Raw genomic sequence first — 23,621 nt, forward strand, 5'->3', positions numbered from 1 at the left:
GGAAACTGAAGGGAGCGACAATCTGCTGCTGCCTGACCGCTGAGTTAAAGAGTAGCAATGTTACAACATTTTGAGATTTTAAAAATCAAGTTTTTAATTTATCCTATCAGATAAAGCATAAAAATAAGTTTAATTTGACACCTAATTCACTTTCATATCTTCAGAATTTAAAAAGGTTATGGCTATTATCATACTCGGAAATTGGCATCTTGTTCCCTATTGCTTTTTCATTGACTTAACACAAAAGCTGTGATCGAGAACATTTAAAGGTCGATAACATTCTTAAAATTTAAGAGAATTGAAAGAAATTTTCAGTTGTTATAGATTGAAGCATTCTGAAACAAATATGAAACAATCTTACTTAGATGACTTGAAATTAAAGCATATAATTAGTTAGTTACCTAATTGTAGCTAATTACAAAACTCAATTACTAGATCTAAACATCTATCAATTTCTTAAGAATAGATTAACATTTTTAAATAGCCTAAGTGTCCAAATAACATTCACGCAAGAATTCAGAATATAACAGAATTTTTAAATCTCATTGTCATGGGTTTATAGGCCAAATGGAAGGAATTTAATGTTTAATACCTGTAAATTAATGGCCATTTAGAAACTTAGAAACATAGAAATTAGGTGCAGGAGTAGGCCATTCGGCCCTTCGAGACTGCACCGCCATTCAATATGATCATGGCTGATCATCCAACTCAGTATCCCGTACCTGCCTTCTCTCCATACCCTCTGATCCCCTTAGCCACAAGGGCCACATCTAACTCCCTCTTAAATATAGCCAATGAACTGGCCTCAACACCCTCTGTGGCAGAGAGTTCCAGAGATTCACCACTCTCTGTGTGAAAAAAGTTTTTCTCATCTCGGTTTTAAAGGATTTCCCCCTTATCCTTAAGCTGTGACCCCTTGTCCTGGACTTCCCTAACATCGGGAACAAACTTCCTGCATCTAGCCTGTCCAACCCCTTAAGAATTTTATAAGTTTCTATAAGATCCCCTCTCAATCTCCTAAATTCTAGAGAGTATAAACCAAGTCTATCCAGTCTTTCTTCATAAGACAGTCTTAACATCCCAGGAATCAGTCTGGTGAACCTTCTCTGCACTCCCTCTATGGCAATAATGTCCTTCCTCAGATTTGGAGACCAAAACTGTACGCAATACTCCAGGTGTGGTCTCACCAAGACCCTGTGATCAGATTTAAGTCAGCTTGCCAGTGGGATTTTCTGGAACGGGACCATTTAGAAAGTTGAGGTTGGGGTGAATTTATACCCCCATATCTGCAGCAAATGCACTGCCGGTTCTTCGGGGGGGGGGGGGGGGGGGGGGGAATCACCGTTTCGCAACTTAAAATGTGAATTAAATACATCTTAAGAAACACTTTTATACATAAAAATAAACTACTTTTACCTGGTCCTCCATAAATTCCGTCCCAGTTGTCGGCATTGACGGCTTCAGAAGCTTCTTTTAAAATAATTCCAGCGATTAACTTGTCGGGTGAATTTTTTTTTAAAACACACAGAACGGCCGTAGGAACGATTCTTTAGCAAAATCTTGCACCAACAAATATAATTCAGGACCAGATCGGGAAAAAACCCCGTTTTAACCTGGCCCTCCCTCTAACGCGCCAAAATCGCGCACACGGCCAGTGGCAGAATTACAGCGCCGCTGAAGGTAAGTTTTGTAACATACCTATAAAGAGTTCCCACGGTAGACTCACGATACACTAAGGTAAACGCACGGGCCACTACGTTCTTACAACGAGTTAAAATGTTTGAATTCTTAACCACAAGAGTAAATATGACTCGTGGAAAACTTTAAACATGTTTGATTTTTTTCAAGAGTTGACAAGTTTCACGGGTACCTGCCGTTAGCGCCACGAGTCTCTAAGTAGCGTCCACGAGTTCCGTACGTTAATCGTACGTTATTACCACGAGTTTTAACTCGGGGTACCTCTTGTGTCAACTCGCAATGTGAGATTCAGCTATTATAGTTAACTTGCTGAGTTAACTTGCCGGCTCTTAACTATTATAGTTAACTTGCTGTTTAATCCAGATCTTCTCTCTATCTCCAGCCCTCCTGGTTTCAGAAAACAGAATCCCTCTACTGGATTAGACCATTCATTTGTATTTAGGGAACATAAACTCTTCAGTGCTGGGATGAAGAAGTGAGACTTCCTCCACAACCCCAACACCAAGTACAAAATCCTGTTATCAGCTGCTTCCTATTCGAAAATGCTTCCTCCTTTTCTGGAGACCAAGTCTGTCAATAAGACTACTTTCTGGACAGGTCTTGTTTCACCGAGCGTTGTTGTATAAGCTTAAGTCCAGCATATGGAGAAACCTAAAATTCCAAGTTTCTGAGAAAAGTTTCACCACTTCTCAACTTAACAAACCTGACCTTATTATAGAATGGTTTCTGCACAAATGGAAATCTTTTGGTTCATTATGTATATGCCAGCTTTCCAACCAGAGCAACTCTCCAGTCTCTCCATACTGCTGCCTGACCCACTGAGTTATACCGGCACTTTATGTCTCTCTCTAGTTCCATGCACTGGTTCTTGTAATTTTTTTGTACAGCATTTATTTATCCATTTCCTTCTTGAGGGCAACAATTAAAGTTGCATCAACCACACATGTAGGCAACACATTTCGGATTCCAGTTTTTCCTCATGACACTCTTAATTTCCTTTCCGATTATTTTATGCCTGTGACTGGACTTTGACATCTCCATTGAGAGGAATAGCCTCCCAACTTTCATCAAATAACCCCACAGACTTTCCCAAACAAAACATCCTTGCTTCTGCAGTCCATTCTTGTGATTGTAGTCTCTCACCCCAAGAACCATTCTCATAAATATTTTACTCGCCCCTCAATAAATGCTTCATATTTATGCACTATGCTTTTATTGTTAGCGTCCAGAATTGTGCATGCCTTATTGCCTTATGCCTTATAGGATGACTTTGAGCACAGACTTGAATATTTTCCTCAGTTCACCTGGTAACCACATGACAAAGCTCAGAATCAAATGCTAGCTTAGCCATTTCTGGCACACTTTCTACACTGAAAAACATTTTCTTTGGCTGTTCTGCCTTCGTGAAGCGCACTAAGAAAAACAGGTAGAATACAGTATTGACTGTTAAGTTGCGGCAAACTAGAACACGTTCTCAGGTTGCATTGTGTAAGGATCAATGTGAGGATTGTTGATACCAGCTGTTGGGAAGAGAAGGGGGAATTGTGAGTGGAGGTAAAGGTTGGACTATTGATTGGACACTTTGTGTTTGGGCTAGGACTGAGGAAATGTCACAAACCAAGGGGAAATTGAAATATTTTTGCTTTTGAGCCAATTCTAGAGCTACTCTGAAGATTTGAGCACAAGGTTGACATTTCAGTGAAATACTGAAAAACTAGAGGTGCTGATTTTCAGTGAAATATTAAACTGGGGCCCCATCGGTTCTCTTAATTGAACCTAAAATATCCCGTACCACTAGTTTGACTTTGGTTTGTGTTTATTTCTCCTGGTCTTCACGGTCGCTATCATAGAGTTGAAGCTATATATAGAAACAGGCCCTTCAGCCCAGCTAATCCATGTCGACCAAGATGCCTACTTGAGCTAGCCCCATTTGCCTACGTTTCATTATTCTTCATCAGTCAATAATAGACAATAGACAATGGGTGCAGGAGTAGGCCATTCGGCCCTTCGAGTCAGCACCGCCATTCACTGTGATCATGGCTGATCATCCACATTCACCAGAAAATCAGGGCAGTGCAGTGGTGCAGTTGATAGAAGTGCTGCCTCACAGTGCCAGACACCTGGGTTTGATCGTGTATTGTCTGTGTGGAATTTGCACATCCTCCCTGTGACTGTGTGGGTTTCCACGCTCCAGTTTTCTCCCACAACCCAAAAACGTGCTGGTTTGTAGGCTAATTAGCCTCTGAAAGTTGCCAGTATTGTGTAGGGAATGGATGAGAAAGTGGGATAACATAGAACTAATGTGAACAGATGATTGATGGTCAGCATGGACTAGATGAGTCAAAGGGCCTGTTTCCATGCTCTATCCCTAAATTAAATTAAACTAAAAGCACAGTTTTCACCAGTGGGCCGTGGGCGGCCACGGTGGCGCAGCGGTAGAGTTGCTGCCTTACCGCGCCGGAGACCCGGGTTCGATCCCGACTGCGGGTGCTGTCTGTACGGAGTTTGCACGTTCTCCTCGTGACCTGCATGGATTTTCTCCGAGATCTTCGGTTTCCTCCCACACTCCAAAGGTGTACAGGTTTGTAGGTTAATTGGCTTGGTGTAGGTGTAAATTGTCCCTAGTGTGTGTAGGATAGTGTTAATGTGCGGGGATCGCTGGTCGGCGCAGAATCAGTGGGCCGAAGGGCTTGTTTCCTTGCTGTATCACTAAACTAAACTAAACTAGAGTAAACATATAATCATATTGAGTTCTATGACAATTTATAAATTGTTGTCTTGTTTCCCACATTCTAATAGTTTAAAAATTTCAATGACTCTTACCTGGTTGCAAAGCACTTTGGGATGTTGTGAAATGGTGAATGATAGACAAATGCAAATCCAATTTTTTCCAGATAAAATAATTATCTTTATTTAATTTTTGTTTTGACCTAATTTTGTGTTACAATAACTAACATTTTGGTTAATAAATCTACATTCATGGGAATAGGTTTTGTTGAAGTTACATTTGGCCATTTTCCAGGTGCGTCCAATCAGTCGGAAAAGTATTCTTGGAAAGAGCACCAGAATGCAACCACTTGACCATGTATGCACTGATGAAGATGGTATCTGTTCTTCTGTTACTACGTTTAAATGTAAGTGCACATTGGAAAGACCTTGGTTCCAAAATTACAAAATGTAGAATTTATGAACGAAATGAATGAACTAAAACATTAATCTGTTGGAAAATAATATGAAATTATTAGTTTGGTCGAAGATGTAAAATTATACATATACACAAAAATAAAATGCCCAAGAAACAACATTTAATCTAATTGGTGATCATACAAATTATTAGCAGATCACTTAGCTATCAAAACACAGCAATCCACAAAAAGTTTGTCCCTCATTACTGGCCTTGGGCAACACAACATATTGTTCCCAAATCAACAGCCGTGACAATTATAAGATAAATTGTTTCCTTCTGCTCCAGATTAACATACTCTTCAAACAATATTGATTAAAACCAGCAGGTTTTCAGTCCATAACCTTCAACGTTCAGTTAAATAGCTGCATTCATCTTCAGTGTTTCTGAGAGATCAATTCCATCCATGTCAAAGACATGCCCATGACGGCGTGATTCGGATTTTTGGGGGACTCACTTTCTTAAGGTTTTCAATATTAATATGAACAAATGCTTTCTTCACAGAAATTGGGTTGGTTTGGTGCTTGCCGATCTTTAGAAAAACGTTTGGGAGAAATATTGCTAATAGTTTTGTTCAGTATCCGCACTTCGAACCTCCCTGTTTGCTTATCACAGTTTCTAATACACTACCAAGACTTGAAGGTCATTTGGCAGTACTGTGGGACTTTAAGAAATTCCTTGGCATCTCTGCCTTGAGCCTCTCTATGGAGCAATATAACAAAGAGAGGCTTGATATGGGGTTGCAGTTGGCAAAATGCAATACTTGTGCACAGAGTCCAGAGACAGAGGTTGAGTTGCCTTATCATGTCTAATGGTATTCAAGGGAACTCATGGCATTACACCAGATGATGGCGGGTCTGTGCAGCCTCCTTAAATAAGACCTGCTCCTGCCAAATCAATCAGTGTTAATGTACCTATTACCATCTGTTTTATGATCATTCCAAGGTTCTATTGGAGACATCTTCATAATTTCTCAGTCAGCCACTCATAAATAAATTAGTGAGATAAGAGGTGCCCCATTTGAGAGAGCTGCCTTGTTGAACATCAACCACATCACAGAAGATTGGTGATGGTCTGATGCTTTGTAAACTAAGAAAGCATCAAGTAGAGGCAGATTAAGAGAAAATGCAGCAAGTGTTGGAGGAGCTGCATGATATGAATGTAATACGGTAATAACTGCAAGGTGCAGGGAGGCTGCTGCAGAGGGAATCTAGTTCAAAACTCCTCTAATAGCACACTATCCAATGACATTGTTTACAGTAATCATAGGACAACTGGTGGTTCGGCACCTTCTTTAATCTGAACGAAATTATGAGAGTGCACTATAAATCCCCTATGGAAGTCTCCTTTGAAAATGTCGTGCCTAGAACGGGTGAGGCTGCCGAGCTCTACATCAGGATTTCTGCACTGATCGGCGGGTCGAATTTTCCAGCAGATCCGCTCCCATAGGTGACTTCCACGGCTGATCCGCAGGTTGAATTTGCTGCCTGCGGCCGGGTCTCTGGAACTCCAGGTCAGCCGGAGCTGGCAGGTCCGTTCCTATAACTGACTTCCGCAGCCGACTTTGTGGGCTGGTAGCTCGGCTCCCAAGGCCATGGCCTCTGTTCAAAAATAGGGGGGGGGGAAAGAGGGTAATTTTCATCAAGGAGAATTCTTACCAGAAAGAGTATTGTCAAGCACAGGAATAAATTAGAATGGATTGAGAAACAGATTCTAAGGCAGTTTTCAAAGTACAACCATTTGATTGTCATTATTATGGAGATGAAGCTGGAAAATGAGACATCATTGAAAAACTGACATCAACTGGTGGGTCAGCTCTGCTTTGATCTATGATTTGCCTGAATATGCTGAGTAATGGTGTTACTCCAATAACTTTACAGTGTACATCTTGGAGCAGCATGAAGGAGGGGTGGGCTCAGAAGGTTCTTAAACTCAGATCTCATCAGCTGACAGAAACCATCATCAGGGATTTGATATAGTTAAAATTCATATTTTAATGAAATCACCAATTTGCCTTAGGGGTTAAATCTAGGACACGTTGGATGCTCCAATTACCTAATCAGTCATTTGAGAAGGGAACGCCAATGGATTATTTTAAAACATATAAAACCAATTATTTTCTATATTTGTTTTTTCAAAGCTTTCAATATGTTATCCTGAATGCTTATGGGTCATTTGATAATGTGGCAGAGAATTAGTGAGTGCATGCATGTGAATAAATTAATGCATTGGGGATAAATATGCTTTGAGAACCATGTCACCATTTCAGCTACCTACTTTCTATTTAAAAAAATATTGTACTGTTAGGGGAATCTGAATGAATGAATGAATGAATGAATAAGTTGATTGGCCAAGTATGTACACATACAAAAAAATTGCCTTGGTGCTCCGCTCACAAGTAACAACACGGCATACAGTAAACCATTAAGAATAAAACATAAAACATTAAAACATTAAGAGTAAAACATTACAGTTTAAACATGTGAATGAAATAAAATACCAGAGCAAAAGGAGGCTACAGACTTTTGGTTATTGAGTAGAGCTACTGCTCATGGAAAAAAACTGTTTTTATGTCTTCAAAGTTTTAGTACCAAACAGTATCTGAAACCAGAAGAAATCATTACAGATTTGTACATTATTTTTGCAGCCGCTCTGTCAAAACCAGTCACAACACCTGAAGTTGTAACGTTAACGGACTTCACGGAATCAAAAAATGTAATTATCTATCATCATGCTTATTATGGAATCTATAATGCTTACAAATTTTGCTTTAACATGCATTTCTGATAGCATACTTTCTGTGTCAAGATTTTAACATTTTGATGTATTATGGGAAAACTCTATTTCCATTATGCTTTCATTTTAATGTTTGGATTTTAGTGCTAATTTCAATGTGTTTACTTGTTCTGAGTTTCTGGATAGTAATTTTGTTGGAATAGTATATTAATTATATTTGGTTGAATATTGATGCATAGCACATTCTTTCTGGGCCCATATATAATTTGCTTTCTGCAATGACCCCACAGACGAACACCAGGCCATCATCTCCCACACTGTTACCAAAATCATCACCTCTTGAGATCTCCCCTTCACAGCCTCCAATCTTATAGTTTCCGAGCCCTGCACTGCCCGCTTCTATCTCCTTCCAAAAGTCCACAATCAGGAATACCCTGGCAGACCCATTGTCCCTGCCTACTCCTGCCCCACAGACCACATCTCCAAATGTCTTGATTCCATCCTATCACCAACTGGCCCTGTTCCGTCCTACCAACATCTGAGACACCTCACACACACTTCAATCATTCAATAACTTTGAATGTCTAAGCCTTACCATGGCTTACTACGCATCATAACCATGGATGTCCAGCCCCCACTAGGAATATCTCAAGGCCCTCTGGTTCTTCCTTGAATAGAGACCCAAACAGTTTCCCTCTACTAACACTCTTCTCCGCCTGGCAGAATTTGTCTTCATCCTCAATAAATTTTCTTTTGACGCCTCTCATTTACTTCAAATTAAAGGTGTAGCCATGGGCACACATTCGTCCCAGCTGTGCCTGTCTTTTTGTTGGATATATTGAACAATCCTTGTTCCACATGTACACCTGCACCATTCACCAGCTCTTTCTCCACTACATCGATGACTGCGTTGAAGCAGCATCCTGCACCTATGAAGTACTGTTTGATTTCATTAACTTTACCACTAACATCCACCCTACTTTTAAATTTACTTGGACTATCTCTAACACCTTTCTCCCCTTTCTTGATCTCTCTATCTCCATTACTGGGCAGAAAATGGATTGACATTTACTACAAACTCACTGACTCCCACAGTTATCTGGACTACACCTCCTCTCACCTTGCCTCTTGCATAGAACGCAATCCCTTATATCAATTTCTCTATCTCTATCGCATCGGTTCCCAAAATGTGGCTTTCCATTCTAGAACATCCGAGATGTGCTTTCTTTAGTAAAAGTGGATGCAAGATGGCGCCTGCCTGCGGCGACTTTTGCGGAGCTCCGGAAAATAAAAGGCTCAACTACAACTTCCAACAACTTACCTGGATCAGAAAAACGGCAGAAATCGGTGCCGTTTCATACAAGCTGCTTGAGCACCTCAAGGCTCTCGCAATTTCGCGATCTCCTGCAGCTGCGGAAACCCCGGACTTTAAACTTTCCCACGCTGGCTGTGGAACCCCCCGACTCGACTGAGGATCCCAGGTACTGTACCTTGAAACCCCGGGATGACCCCCAGAGCCGACGGGCTGGATCTCCCAGGAACAACGGAGCTGGAGCTGCCGACTTTGAGGGAACCCCCGATCGGTACGGAGCTGGAGCTGCCGTCTGTGAGGGAATCCCCGTTCCAGCGCAGGTCTGCAGAAACAGCAGGTACAGCAAGTACAGTACCTGGAAACAAACGGAAAGCCTCCATTGTGTCCGGAAACGTGACCGACGGGCAGGACTTCAGGTCAGAATGAAGCGCAGGGGACTTCGGCCCCCTCTCCCTACTATCCTACTGGCTAATGTACAGTCCCTTGAAAATAAAGTGGAGGACTTAAGGGCAAGACTGCTTTATCAAAGGGAGCTGAGGGAATGCTCTGTGTTCTGTTTCACAGAGACATGGCTCACCCCCAGCTCCCCAGACTCAGCGGTCCAGCCTGAAGGGTTCTCCATCCACCGTATGGACCGTACCCTGGCATCTGGGAAAGGGAGAGGAGGGGGCGTCTGCCTCATGGTCAACTCTGCGTGGTGTTCCGACGTGGCAGTCCTGTCCAACTCCTGCTCTCCACACCTCGAACATCTGGCGGTGAAGTGCCGTCCCTTCTACCTCCCAAGAGAATTCACCTCCATTATCCTGACCGCGGTCTACATCCCACCCTAGGCAAACGTCCGTCTGGCACTGGAGGAGCTGCATGCCATGGTCAACAAACACCAGACGTCTTACCCCGAGGCATTTACCACCATTGCTGGGGACTTCAATAAGGCGAACCTCAAGAAATCACTCCCCAACTTCCACCAACATGTCTCCTGCTGCACCAGAGGACCTAACACCCTCGACCACTGCTACACCACCATTAAGAATGCCTATCGTTCTATCCCTCGCCCTCACTTCGGTAAGTCCGACCATACTGCGGTGCTGCTTCTTCCTGCCTACAGGCAGCAATTGAAGAGCGCACCCCCAGAAGTGAGGACAGCACAGAGCTGGTCGGGGGGGGCGGGGGGGGGGGCAGAAGAACAACTCCAGGACTGTTTGGAGTCTGTAGACTGGGCAATGTTCAAGGACTCGGCAATGGACTTGAACGAATACGCCACAGTCGTTACAGACTTCATAAAGAAATATGTGGAGGACTGCATCCCTACAAAAACCTTCCGAGTGTTTCCCAATCAGAAACCTTGGATGAACTTTGAGATCCGCACTCTTCTAAAGTCCAGACACAGGGCATTCATGTCCGATGATACAGTGACCTACATGAATTCCAGATACGATCTTGGTAAGGCCATCAAAAAGGCCAAAAGGGACTTCTGCTCCAAACTGGAGGATGAGACAGATGTTCGGCAGCTGTGGCGGGGCCTGAATGCAATCACCTCCTACAAGGCGAAACCAGGAGGCAGATCGAATGTCGGTGAAACATCACTCACTGACGAGCTCAATGCGTTTTACGCACGCTTTGACAGGGAGAATACTGATATGCCTTCCCGATCCCCCATTCGCTGTGATGGCATTTCAGTCTCAGTCACAGAGACGGACGTCAGGAAATCCTTCAGAGGGGTGAACCCCCGAAAAGCACCTGGTCCTGATGGTATACCCGGTCATGTTCTAAAAACCTGTGCGGACCAACTGGCGAGAGTTTTTACGGACATTTTCAACCTCTCACTTCTGAGGTCTGAGGTCCCCACCTGCTTTTAAAGGGCATCAATTATACCGGTGCCCAAGAAGAGTAAGGTGACGTGCCTCAATGACTATCGACCAGTGGTGATGAAGTGGTGATGAAGTGCTTTGAGAGGCTGATCATGGAGCAAATCAACTCCTACCTCGACAAAACCCTGGACCCACTGCAGTTCGCTTACCGCCACAACAGATCAACGGTGGATGCGATCTCACTGGCCCTCCACTCCGCACTGGACCACTTGGACAACAAAAACTCATATGTCAGGCTGTTATTCATCGATTACAGCTCGGCATTCAACACAATCATCCCCTCCAAACTGGTTACCAAACTCGCAGAACTGGGTCTCTGCGCATCCCTCTGCAACTGGATCCTCGACTTCCTCATCCACAGACCACAGTCTGTTCGTATTGGTGGAAATGTGTCAGCCTCGATAACAATCAGCACGGGAGCCCCTCAAGGCTGCGTGCTCAGCCCCCTGCTGTACTCACTCTATACCCATTACTGCGTAGCCAACCACAGTGTGAACCCCATTATCAAGCTCACTGACGACACCACTGTTGTGGGACGTATCACTGATGGGGATGAGTCAGAGTACAGAAGAGAGATCGAGCACCTGCCCATATGGTGCCAGCGCAATAACCTGGCCCTCAACACCAGCAAAACCAAGGAACTGATTGTGGACTTTGGAAGGAGTAGGAGAGGGACCCACAGCCCCATTTATATCAACGGGTCGATGGTTGAAAGGGTCAAGAACTTCAAATTCCTGGGCATGCACATCTCTGAAGATCTTTCCTGGTCCGAGAACGCTAACGCAATTATCAAAAAAGCTCATCAGCGCCTCTACTTCCTGAGAAGATTACGGAGAGTCGGTTTGTCAAGGAAGACTCTCTCTAACTTCTACAGGTGCACAGTAGAGAGCATGCTGACTGGTTGCATCGTGGCTTGGTTCGGCAATTTGAGCGCCCTGGAGAGGAAAAGACTACAAAAAGTAGTAAACACTGCCCAGTCAATCATCGGCTCTGACCTTCCTTCCATCGAGGGGATTTATCGCAGTCGCTGCCTCAAAAAGGCTGGCAGTATCATCAAAGACCCACACCATCCTGGCCACACTCATCTCCCTGCTACCTTCAGGTAGAAGGTACAGGAGCCTGAAGACTGCAACAACCAGGTTCAGGAATAGCTACTTCCCCATAGCCATCAGGCTATTAAACCTGGCTCGGACAAAACTCTGATTATTAATAACCAATTATCTGTTATTTGCACTTTATCAGTTTATTTATTCATGTGTGTATATATTTATATCATGTTATATGGACACATTTATCTGTTTTGTAGTAAATGCCTACTATTTTCTGTGTGCTTAAGCAAAGCAAGAATTTCATTGTCCTATACAGGGACACATGACAATAAACTCACTTGAACTTGAACTTGAACTTGATTCCTCCTGCTGTCATAGATGAATCCCTCACCCATGTCTCCTCTGAACCTGTAGTTCTGCTCTCGCTTCCTCTCTCCAAACAGAACAATGATAGAGTTCCCCTGGTCCTCACCTTTCGCCCCACCAGCCTCCGCATTCAACATATAATTCTCTGAAATTTCTGCCACCTTCAATGTGATTCCCATCCACACCCCCAACCGGAGAAGATGGAATACCTGTCCCTATACCTGCACCCATTTCTCCCATCCATTCCCTGTGCCCATTGTGATCAAAGTGCTATGTGCAGGTGATAAGGGAGAAATCAGAGCAGGTAGTCTTGAAAATATATGAAGTGATGAAAATTGGGAGAGAAGGGAGTTATAATTTAAAATTGGAGAATTCAGGGTTCATACCATTGGGTTGTAAGCCATGCAGGTGGAACTGTACTGCAGGAGAATATATAATAGGGAACAATGAGTGGCAGATAAATTAATACTTTTGCCTGTTTTTGCAGAAGACACAAATAATTGCAAGAATTATCAGAGCAAAGGGTGTAGTGGGAAAGAGGAACCAAGGGAAAGTAGTACCGACAAAAATAGGAGAAAAGATGGTGATAGCGAAACCAATAAGTTCCAAAGATCTGATGATCGCCATCCCAGAGTTTTGAAAGAGATGACTATGTAAATAACGGGCAATGAGCAAGATTTTTCAAAGTGCCATAGATTCCGACCTCACTATTTAAGAAAGAAAGGAAAGAGCAAACAGGAAACGATGACTTGCAAATCTAGCATCATGAGAAAGGAGCAATGCTGGATGTTATAATAGAGCACTCAAAAAAGAATACCAGGATTGAGGGAGTCAGCATTTATTTATTAAAGGGAAATCATGTTTGACTAACCTATTAGAGTTCTTTGAGAATGAGGCAAAATCAATGGATATGATGTATTCAGATTTTCAGAAGACATTAAATGTCGCCAACAACAGGTTGGTGAATGAGATCAGAGCATGTGGATTGGAAATTGGTTGCAAGACTAAAAGCCAAATGTGGAAATAAGTGACATTTAGCAGGCTGTGAGGTTTGGGATACCGCAGGGGTCACTGCTTGGGCCTCAACTATTCACAATCTATATTAATAATACCACTGAGAGGCCCAAATGTCATATTTCCAAGAAATATGAAAAATAGGTGGGAATGTATGTAGGACAGAGGGATGTATAAGGTTTCACGGCAAAGGGACAAGCTACATAACTGAACAAGAACATTGCAGATGGAATGTAACATGGTATGTAACATGTTAGGTTGCTCACATTGGTACACAGTGACCTCGGACAATTGTGTTATCACACCACTATTCTTAGCAAGGACTCCACTCCACTCAGCCAAATCATATCACTTATCCGTTCTCCTGATTTATTCAGTCCCTTCTCCCTCTGTCCCATCAACATGGTACCTAACTACCCATAAACCAATTGTCCCATGAACAGATCCCCCACTCTTACCCCCACTCCTTAATATATCTCTGTCCCTCTCTTGATCAAGGAACCCATCCATCCGTGCCAATCTCTAGAAAGTCAAGACTTTTCCAGGCCCCTGTCACACCCCTCTCCTCTGCCTACTTTTGCCCGCAACCTTCAGAATCAGACTTGGTGTTTGGACCTCAGGCACAACCAAAACTTGCAATGGCATGTGCATAAGGGAAAAGGTTGTAGTAATGCTATGCAACAATATTAAAGGTCACCAATTAGGCCACAGTCAAGTTCTGGGTCAATGTTCTCTCATGTGAGTCTTTATTTGTCAATTACACAAAATATAAGTTTACTCGGAAATATACAAAAAATATGTATATTTTGAAAATTGCCATGCATATATCTAATACGCATGTATGCAGTGTGCACTGTATTGGTCAACGGGAAAATAATTGGAGTTAAGTGGAATAAGTGCAATTCATTGCCACAGATGGTTGTGCCCATTTAATGGATATTTTTAAGGTGCAGATTAACAGATCTTTGATTAGTATGGGTGTCAGGGGTTATGGGGAGAATAGGGTTGAGAGGGAAAGATAGATCAGCCACGATTGAATGGCGGAGTGAATGATTGAATGGCCTAATTCTGCTCCTAGAACTTTGAACTTATATACTGGGTGTCACCAGTTGAGACCAGCATATGTAAAGAAAAGCTGTCTTTGGACTTAGAATAATGTTATATATTCATGAGGAAAATCTAACTGAATTGCAACAGGAACAATGTTTATTATGTTTGATGCTTGAGTCTAAAAGCAATTTTACCTTAAGGGTTACCTGTGAGATTTTTTTATAGAAGAAGTTTATGCAAGAATTTTTTGAAAATATTTTGATTAAACATTCATACATTACACTGATCATTATTTAGGTGCATGCAAAAAAGGTGATCGCAATAAGTTATATGTATGATATATGCAGGTTTTGTTAAATAGACCAATGATAAGTAATGTGAATTGATAAATATATATTTTACTGAGTAGGAATCTAAAGAGCTCAATGCCAAAAGTATACTTTGATAGCAGCATGAAAATAGAACTAGCTGCATGCTTTCTATGTTGGAACAACACTTTGCCAGTGTGTGTGTTGATAGTCAAGTTTGTTATTGCGTGACTTTAACACCAACTTATTTCATCTTTATAAAATTTGCTAGAATAGTTTCAGATGGTTGCAGATGATGAAACCTGCTTTGACTATCACACAGAAATATACACTTTCTCGCCCAACATACACACATTCACCTACATGAACACCTTCAACATATGGCAGGTTCTATTCTCCTATTATAACGACCAATCTGGCAAAAAAAAATTAAAGGGATAGTCAACATTAGTGAAAAACTCAAGTTATGATATTATTGGACGGCTTCACAAAGAAGGTCATAAGTGATAGGAGCAGAATTAGGCCGTTCGGCCCATCTTCTACCATTCAATCATGGCTGATCTATCTCTTCTTCCTTACTCATTCTCTTGCCTTCTCCCCATAAGTCGACACTCGTACTAATCAAGAAATTATCTATAATAGAAGATAGACACAAAATGCTGGAGTAAATGCTGGAGAGCGGGATAGGCAGCATATCTATTGCTGCCTTAAAAATACCCATTGACAGCCTTCTGTGGCAAAGAATTCCACAGATTCCCAACCACCCTCTTACTAAAGAAATTCATCCTCATCTCCTTCCTAAAGGAACGTCCTTTAATTCTGAGGCAACGACCTCTAGTCCCAGACTCTCCCACTAGTTGAAACATACACTCCACATCCACTCTATCCAAGCCTTTCACTATTCGGTAGATCTCAATGAGGTACCCCCTCATCCTTTAAAAAACCAGCAAGTTCAGGCCCATCATATATTAACCCACTCGTTCATGGAATAATTCTTGTAAACCTCCTCTGGACCCTCTCTAGAGCCGATACCTCAGGGATGGTACCCAAAATTGCTCACAATATTTCAAATGCGGCTTGACCAGCGGCTTATAAAGCCTCAGCATTACATCCTCGTTTTTGTATTCTAGCCCTTGAAATAAATGCTAGCATTGCGTTTGCCTTGCTTAATACTGATTCGACTTGCAAATTAACTTTTTGGGAATCCTGCACCAAGTCCCTTTGCACGTCCGATTTCTGAACTCTCTCCCCATTTGGAGAAGATCGCATATTTAAACCGAAGAGCTGAATTGTTTAGTTTTGTTTTTTATTATGATTGTCACGTGTACTGAGGTGCAGCGAAAAGCTTTTTAGTTGAGTGTCATGTAATCAGTGAAAAGACTATACATGATTAAAATCAGATACACGATAAAGGGAATAATGTCCAGTGCAAAGATAAAGTCCAGAAAAGACAGATTAAAGATATTTCAAGTGTCTCCAATGAGGTGGATGGTAGGTCAGGGCCACTCTCTAGTTGGTAACAGGATGGTTCAGTTGTATGATAACAGCTGAGAAGAAACTGTCCCTAAATAGTGTGCGATTTCACACTACTACACCTGTTGCCTGATGGGAGAGGGGAGAAGAAGGAGTGTCTGGGGTGATTATGCTGGTGGCCTTGCCGAGGCAATGTGAAGAGTAGATGGAGTCAGTGGAATGAAGGTTGGTCCACACTACGTCCACTCTTTTTGCGGTCTTGGATGGAGCTGTTCCCAAACCGTGCCTTTATGCAACTATAAAATACTTTCTATGGCGCATCTGTGGAAATTGTGTGAGAGTTTTTGGGGGACATGCTGAACTTCCCACAGCTTCAAAAGAAACAGAAGTGTTGGTGTGCTTTCCTAGCCATTGCTTTGATATGGCTGGTCCAGGACAAGTTGCTGGTGATATTCAAACTGAAGAACTTGAAGCTTTCAATAATCTCTACTTTGGCACTGTCAATGTATACCATAGAATACATGGATTTGTGCCTGGAAGGTCATGTTTAACTAATCTTCTTGAATTTTTTGAAGATGTTACTCGGGAAATTGATGAGGGTAAAGCAGTGGATGTTGTGTATATGGACTTCAGTAAGGCCTTTGACAAGGTTCCTCATGGAAGGTTGGTTAAGAAGGTTCAATGGTTGGGTATTAATGGTGGAGTAGCAAGATGGATTCAACAGTGGCTGAATGGGAGATGCCAGAGAGTAATGGTGGATGGTTGTTTGTCAGGTTGGAGGCCAGTGACGAGTGGGGTGCCACAGGGATCTGTGTTGGGTCCACTGTTGTTTGTCATGTACATCAATGATCTGGACGATGGTGTGGTAAATTGGATTAGTAAGTATGCAGATGATACAAAGATAGGTGGGGTTGCGGGTAATGAAGTAGAGTTTCAAAGTCTACAGAGAGATTTATGCCAGTTGGAAGAGTGGGCTGAAAGATGGCAGATGGAGTTTAATGCTGATAAGTGTGAGGTGCTACATCTTGGCAGGACAAATCAAAATAGGACGTACATGGTAAATGGTAGGGAATTGAAGAATGTAGGTGAACAGAGGGATCTGGGAATAACTGTGCACAGTTCCCTGAAAGTGGAATCTCATGTAGATAGGGTGGTAAAGAAAGCTTTTGGTGTGCTGGCCTTTATAAATCAGAGCATTGAGTATAGAAGTTGGGATGTAATGTTAAAATTGTACAAGGCATTGGTGAGGCCAATTCTGGAGTATGTTGTACAATTTTGGTCGCCTAATTATAGGAAGGATGTCAACAAAATAGAGAGAGTACAGAGGAGATTTACTAGAATGTTGCCTGGGTTTCAGCAACTAAGTTACAGAGAAAGGTTGAACATTTAGGGCTTTATTCTTTGGAGCGCAGAAGGTTAAGGGGGGACTTGATAGAGGTTTTTAAAATGATGAGAGGGATAGACAGAGTTGACGTGGAAAAGCTTTTCCCACTGAGAGTAGGGAAGATTCAAACAAGGAGACATGACTTGAGAATGAAGGGACTGAAGTTTAGGGGTAACGTGAGGGAGAACTTCTTTACTCAGAGAGTGGTAGCTGTGTGGAATGAGCTTCCAGTGAAGGTGGTGGAGGCAGGTTCGTTTTTATCATTTAAAAATAAATTGGATAGTTATATGGATGGGAAAGGAATGGAGGGTTATGGTCTGAGCGCAGGTATATGGGACTCGGGGAGATTATGTGTTCGGCACGGACTAGAAGGGTCGAGATGGCCTGTTTCCGTGCTGTAATTGTTATATGGTTATATGGTTAATTGTAGAGACTAGGAGCCACATCTTGTTCCTTGGTGTGTGTTATGTCGGCTGATTTCTGCTGAGGGGTATAGATTGATGATCAAACATTAAAGGCAATTTCATCAAAATGTTTGATACATTGAGTAGTGCTGAATGTTGACTTCTCATTTTCTATTTTATGAAAACTTTGAAGCAACCATGCCATAAACATTATTGCATACTACATACATGGTACATTAATTACTCTGCTGAAAACAGGCACCAGATGCTCAGCACAATGAAGTATGAAGCTAAATATCTGTTGCACTTTTTACACCCTTGTTCAGGTTGTTCCTAATACAAATTCTAAAAGCACTTTCCCAATTTTGCAACCATGAATGCAGGTTAGGTTACTGTAAAAGCTAGTCAAAATGTACATAATGTAAACTTCACCAAGAGGTCAATTGGAGCTGGTTCCCCATTTGAATACAGCAAAATTAACATAATAATAATTTAATTTAAAACCGAGATGAGAAGAACTTTTTTCACACAGAGAGTGGTGAATCTCTGGAACTCCCTGCCACAGAGGGTAGTCGAGGCCAGTTCATTGGCTATATTTAAGAGGGAGTTAGATGTGGCCCTTGTGGCTAAGGGGATCAGAGGGTATGGAGAGAAGGCAGGTACGGGATACTGAGTTGGATGATCAGCCATGATCATATTGAATGGCGGTGCAGGCTCGAAGGGCCGAATGGCCTACTCCTGCACCTAATTTCTATGTTTCTATGTTTCTAATAATGTTCATTTTTTCTATTTTATAGCTCAAGAGAAATCAGTTGAAAGTAATTTAACTGGAATGTCATTTTGTCCAGTATCATTTTGTTAGGAATTGGTAACCCCTGATATTGTTAGGAATTGTTAACCCCTGATATTAAATACCACAAATAATGTTTTTCGGATGCATCCAGTCTCTCAGTCTAAACCGATGATAATGGAGTATTAAGAGAGTATTTGACTGACGTGTTAACATTGGACCGTACATTCACCATTAAAGCAAGTTGCAGAAATGGTGATGGGGGAATTAATCACAGAATTCCATGTGCCAGCAGCTGATATATTTGTGAGTCATGAATGGGAATGGTGGAATCCCCAGATTTCATAAAAGAATCCAACATTTAAATTTGCCATTTTTTAATGATTCCATCACTCTCAGACTTTGTAGGTGTTGCAAACTTTTCATGTAGTAGAACACAAAGTGCTGGAGTAACTCAGCGGGTTGGGTAGCATCTCTGAAAGACATGGATAGGTGATGTTTGGGGTCTGGACCCTTTTTCAGACTCTTCTGACCAGTTCCTGCCTGGGATAGCATTCAGGTCATTTTCCTTCACAGTACATTCTATATTGAAAGAGATCTGGCTGTTGAAGGATTTAGGTATTTGGCCCTCTCAGTGTCGCTGAATTCTTGTTGCCTGTGTGGTAGAACCACCATAACTCACCATTAACACCAGGCGAAAAATGTAAAATAAACCCAATGGAGTCTGCATGTTAGAAATTGAGATGATATGTCACAGCATTTTACACTGACTGAAACATTGTTTTAAATGTCCAAATGGATGATTCCGCAGTAAATATCCAGTGGGTAATTCCACTCTTTAATGATACACAGTTAAAAATGGCTTCTGGCACATTGGATTTTTAGCCTTTCCTATCCAGCTGTTTTACTATTCTTTGGTGTTTCCAGTAAAACAATTTAAATCAAGAGTTAGATTAAATATTCCTTATTCATTTATACTACCATAATTACTCAGAGCATTTCCCTTTTCCAAATCCATATACTGTACATCATCTGTCGCAGAATTAACCGTTCGTTCCTTCCCATCAGCAGTGATCTTAACCATTGTCCTTTTCTATATCTGCAAGAAGGGGTCAATTATTTACTGTTTATATGTAATTTCAATGCAATGAAATGGCTAATCTGTTATGTGGTCTAAGAACAGTTCTTTCAAAATTTAGTATTATTCGCTTATCATCAAAAATGTCAATTCCTCAATTACCACATGCTCCCTGTCACCACAACATGATAAGTGGAATTTAATAATCTCCATATTTTCAGTATTATACAATTGAAAGTATGGATTATTTCACAAAATAAAATCAATTATTGGAAATATTATGTCATATGATTGGTGTGCCATTATGCCAATGGCTCCCTAAATTGTGCCAAATATGACCCCTTAAATCAGAATCAGAATCAGAATGCTTTATTGTCATTGCATGTGTCACATACAACGAGATTACTGTGTCTCTCCATTTAAAAGAACTTCAAACATTCACATACTCATACTTTTTACACTCCCTCCATCCCCAAACCCACCCATGGATTCACATTTACATAAATTAACACTCTCTCTCCCACCCCCTCTCCCCCCCCCCCCCCCTTAAACCACCGTAGTTGAGATAAACACAAGATGTTAACTAGTTCAGTGATTCGATACCATGAAATTTATGTAACTGAATATTTACAGATGTACGATAAAATGTCAGGTAGAGAGCAAAAGTATTCATGTACTTGAATGTTGGACTTTAAAGGAAGGCAGAATTAATTTTGTTTTAGGAAACAATAAATATCTGAATACATTTTATCAGGTGACTGAGCAACACACCCCTACTGAACATGAACGAAAAGAGAGTATTCAGCCACTAATCGAAAGGTCCTTTCATACTGAAGTAACATCACGGCAGAAAACCCCACATGATTCATTTTTTAAAAGAAAAGGTATGATATTCAGTTAATTTCTTTATAATTTGAATGCTCATTCATTTATTAGAACATTTCTTAATAATATTTAAATGGCAAAATATGATATTTACCTTTACACTTCTATATTCCAAGCAAACATTAATAAACATACATGAATGAATAGTGTTTCTGGGTGACGCGTAGCCTATGAATATGGTTAGAGGTTTGTAACTGCATTATTGTGTTTACTGCACTCACAATTTTTTTAGTTAAATGAAAATATGTTCCCGCTGGTTACTTCACCACATTGAGCGATATCAATCTGTGCTGTAAGCTGATTTTAGGTGGGTTGGCAGAAAGAGCTTTCCACTTTTGATCAGTGACTGCTGACTTGCCAAGAACTTAATTGTGTCAAGATGACCTAGAAATTCCAGCAGATTTTGTTATTGAAGTGGTTCATGCACTTCTTGGAGCCTGATTATGGCACAGAAGACCTTAACAATTAATGTCATTCTTAGTTGTTCCATTCAGTGACACTAAACACTCGCCAGCTGAAAACTAAATATCAAGGTTACTTCCCATTAAAATTACAGGCTATCACGATTTATTGAATTAATACTGCTTCAGATGCAGCAGTAGCTTAACCCCATACAGAATGGTCTACTGGGCTCTGCATATCATCTATAATAAGAGGAACAAAATATTCATAAACACTTGACAATGTGAAATCCTCAGATTTGAATTAACTACCTGTGCTGTAATTTTAAAGTAACTTTCCAAGGACCTTTTTATTAGGTGACAACCAACAATGATAGATTTAAGATTGAGAGCTGCTGTGTCACAAAACAAAAGTTGGGAGGCCATGTTACATTTGTATAAGACATTGGTGAGGCCACATTTAGATTATAGTGTTCAGTTTTGGTCCCCATGTTATAGGAAACATGTTGTCAAGCTAGAAAGGGTGCAAAGAAGATTTATGAGGATAATGCCAGGACTCGAGGATCTGAGCCAAAGGGTTGAACATGCTAAGACTTTATTCCTCAGAGGACAGGGGGATGAGGGGTGATCTTATAGAGGTGTACAAAATCATGGGAGTGATAGATCAGGTAAATACACTTTCTTTTATCCAGAGTAGGGTAATCATGAACCAGAGGACACACAGTAGGTTTAAGGTGAGAGGGGAAACATTTAATAGGAACCTAAGGGGTAACCTTTTACTAGGTGTATAGAACAAGCTGCCAGAAGTGGTAGTTGAGGCAGGTACTATCGCAACGTTTAAGATACATTTAGACAGGTACTTGGATAGGAGAGGTATAAAGGGATATGGGCCAAATGCAGGCAGGTGGGACTTGTGTAGATGGGGCATGTTGGTTGCCGAGGGCAAGTTGGGCCGAAGGGCTTGTTTCCAAGTTGTATGACTCTCTATGACTATGTAACTCTAAAACATGTGCAATTGATAACTTTGTTCAAACACTTTTAGATATGCTTACTTTTTTTGTGATGTACATATATTTTGCAATATTTTACAGGAAGGAAAGAAGTATGTATGCATGGAAAGCTTGAAACAGTTTCAAATTTAACAAAATTATGTCCATAACGGTGATATAAACAAATTGCTGGATTTAAAAGGGCACATTGTGGGGTTTTATTAGCCCATTATGATATAATGTCAATAACTATGTATTAGATTTTTGTTACATTAAATAATATTAAATATAATAGACAGGTCACCAATTTAAAAAGGAAAGAGCTACCTATTTTTATATCTATAACCAATGATTTATAGATTCACTCCTGAAGCCATGAACATTTGTTCTTGATACTAATGTGTGTGTATGGAAAAGGTTTTGGTGTTTTTTTTAATGGAAATGAGTTTGGTACTTTTAATGTTTAAATGTTCTCTTTAGAGCACATTGCTTAACTTTTTGCTTTGATTCCTAAGCAATCAAAATCAGTCTTGATATAATGAATAATGTACATAACTTTTTATTTCAAAATGGATCCATCTTTCTTTGCAGCTACTCTAAACTTAGGTGATGTGATAAATGCCACCACTGCACCAATCCAAATTGAAGCCAGAAAGAGAGCACAGAGGTAAATATCAACATATTGTTTCATTTGTTTCAAACTCAGGGTGAGGGTTGCAAAACATTATGGGATTGTTTTATCCCCAAAATGGAACAGATTAGTTAGGTATAAAATAAATGAATTTCTATTCTTCTTTTCTTCAAGTGTTACTTCCCTTTTAAAACTGTAAATACACAATGTGATTAAATTATGGTCTTTGACAATGGTATGTTTTGACTAGCTAAATATGTTTTAAGACAAAACTGAATAAATGAAACAAAAAGTTTGTATCCAATGTTTTCTTCCACTAATTGAGATGTTGTTTTTACGTTGTTAAGCGTACCTGTTCACCAGTTTCGAACTGTATCAACGGATAAAGACGTAAATTCTACAGAAGAAGGTGTACCTCGTTCTGTTAAAGGTAAAAACAAATGTTTATATATATAAAGTTTTCAATGCTTTGATTTAATTAAGAAAGAGGGAGGCAAAATAAGGAATAATTATTTTGGATTTCATAAAAGAATACAACCAAGAAAGGTAATTCAAACACAGCATCCAATTGCACCTTATAAGATCTTTGGTCCATTATTTAACCTAGAGAGCCATGTCAAATGATAGTTTCCCTTTGTATGAAGAAGGTCAGGCAATCATTTATAAACTTGCCTTTCCAAAGGCTGACTGTCCTGTAGTTTTGCCTTTCATCTTAGCATTTCACACCTTATGTAGCTTTTATAAGGTATTTTCAGAACAATTCTCTTCTCTACAAGTCAGTGAGCTCTCACTGCATTCAACTGTAGAGCTAAAGACATGCTCCAGAATTAGCTGCATCTCTGACCAAGTTATTAATAGTAGAGCTGACACTGGAAAGACTGAAGGACCTGCATTTTTCTTTGTCCTTTCACATGGGGAAGGATTGTTTGGTGTCATGATTTCATTGTGAGTTCCATATCCTTGGCATAATGTTGCCCATCTCTGCTCCTAAATCAGAAGTT

This window comes from Amblyraja radiata, chromosome 1 (genome assembly GCF_010909765.2).
Source record: "Amblyraja radiata isolate CabotCenter1 chromosome 1, sAmbRad1.1.pri, whole genome shotgun sequence".
Taxonomy (NCBI): domain Eukaryota; kingdom Metazoa; phylum Chordata; class Chondrichthyes; order Rajiformes; family Rajidae; genus Amblyraja; species Amblyraja radiata.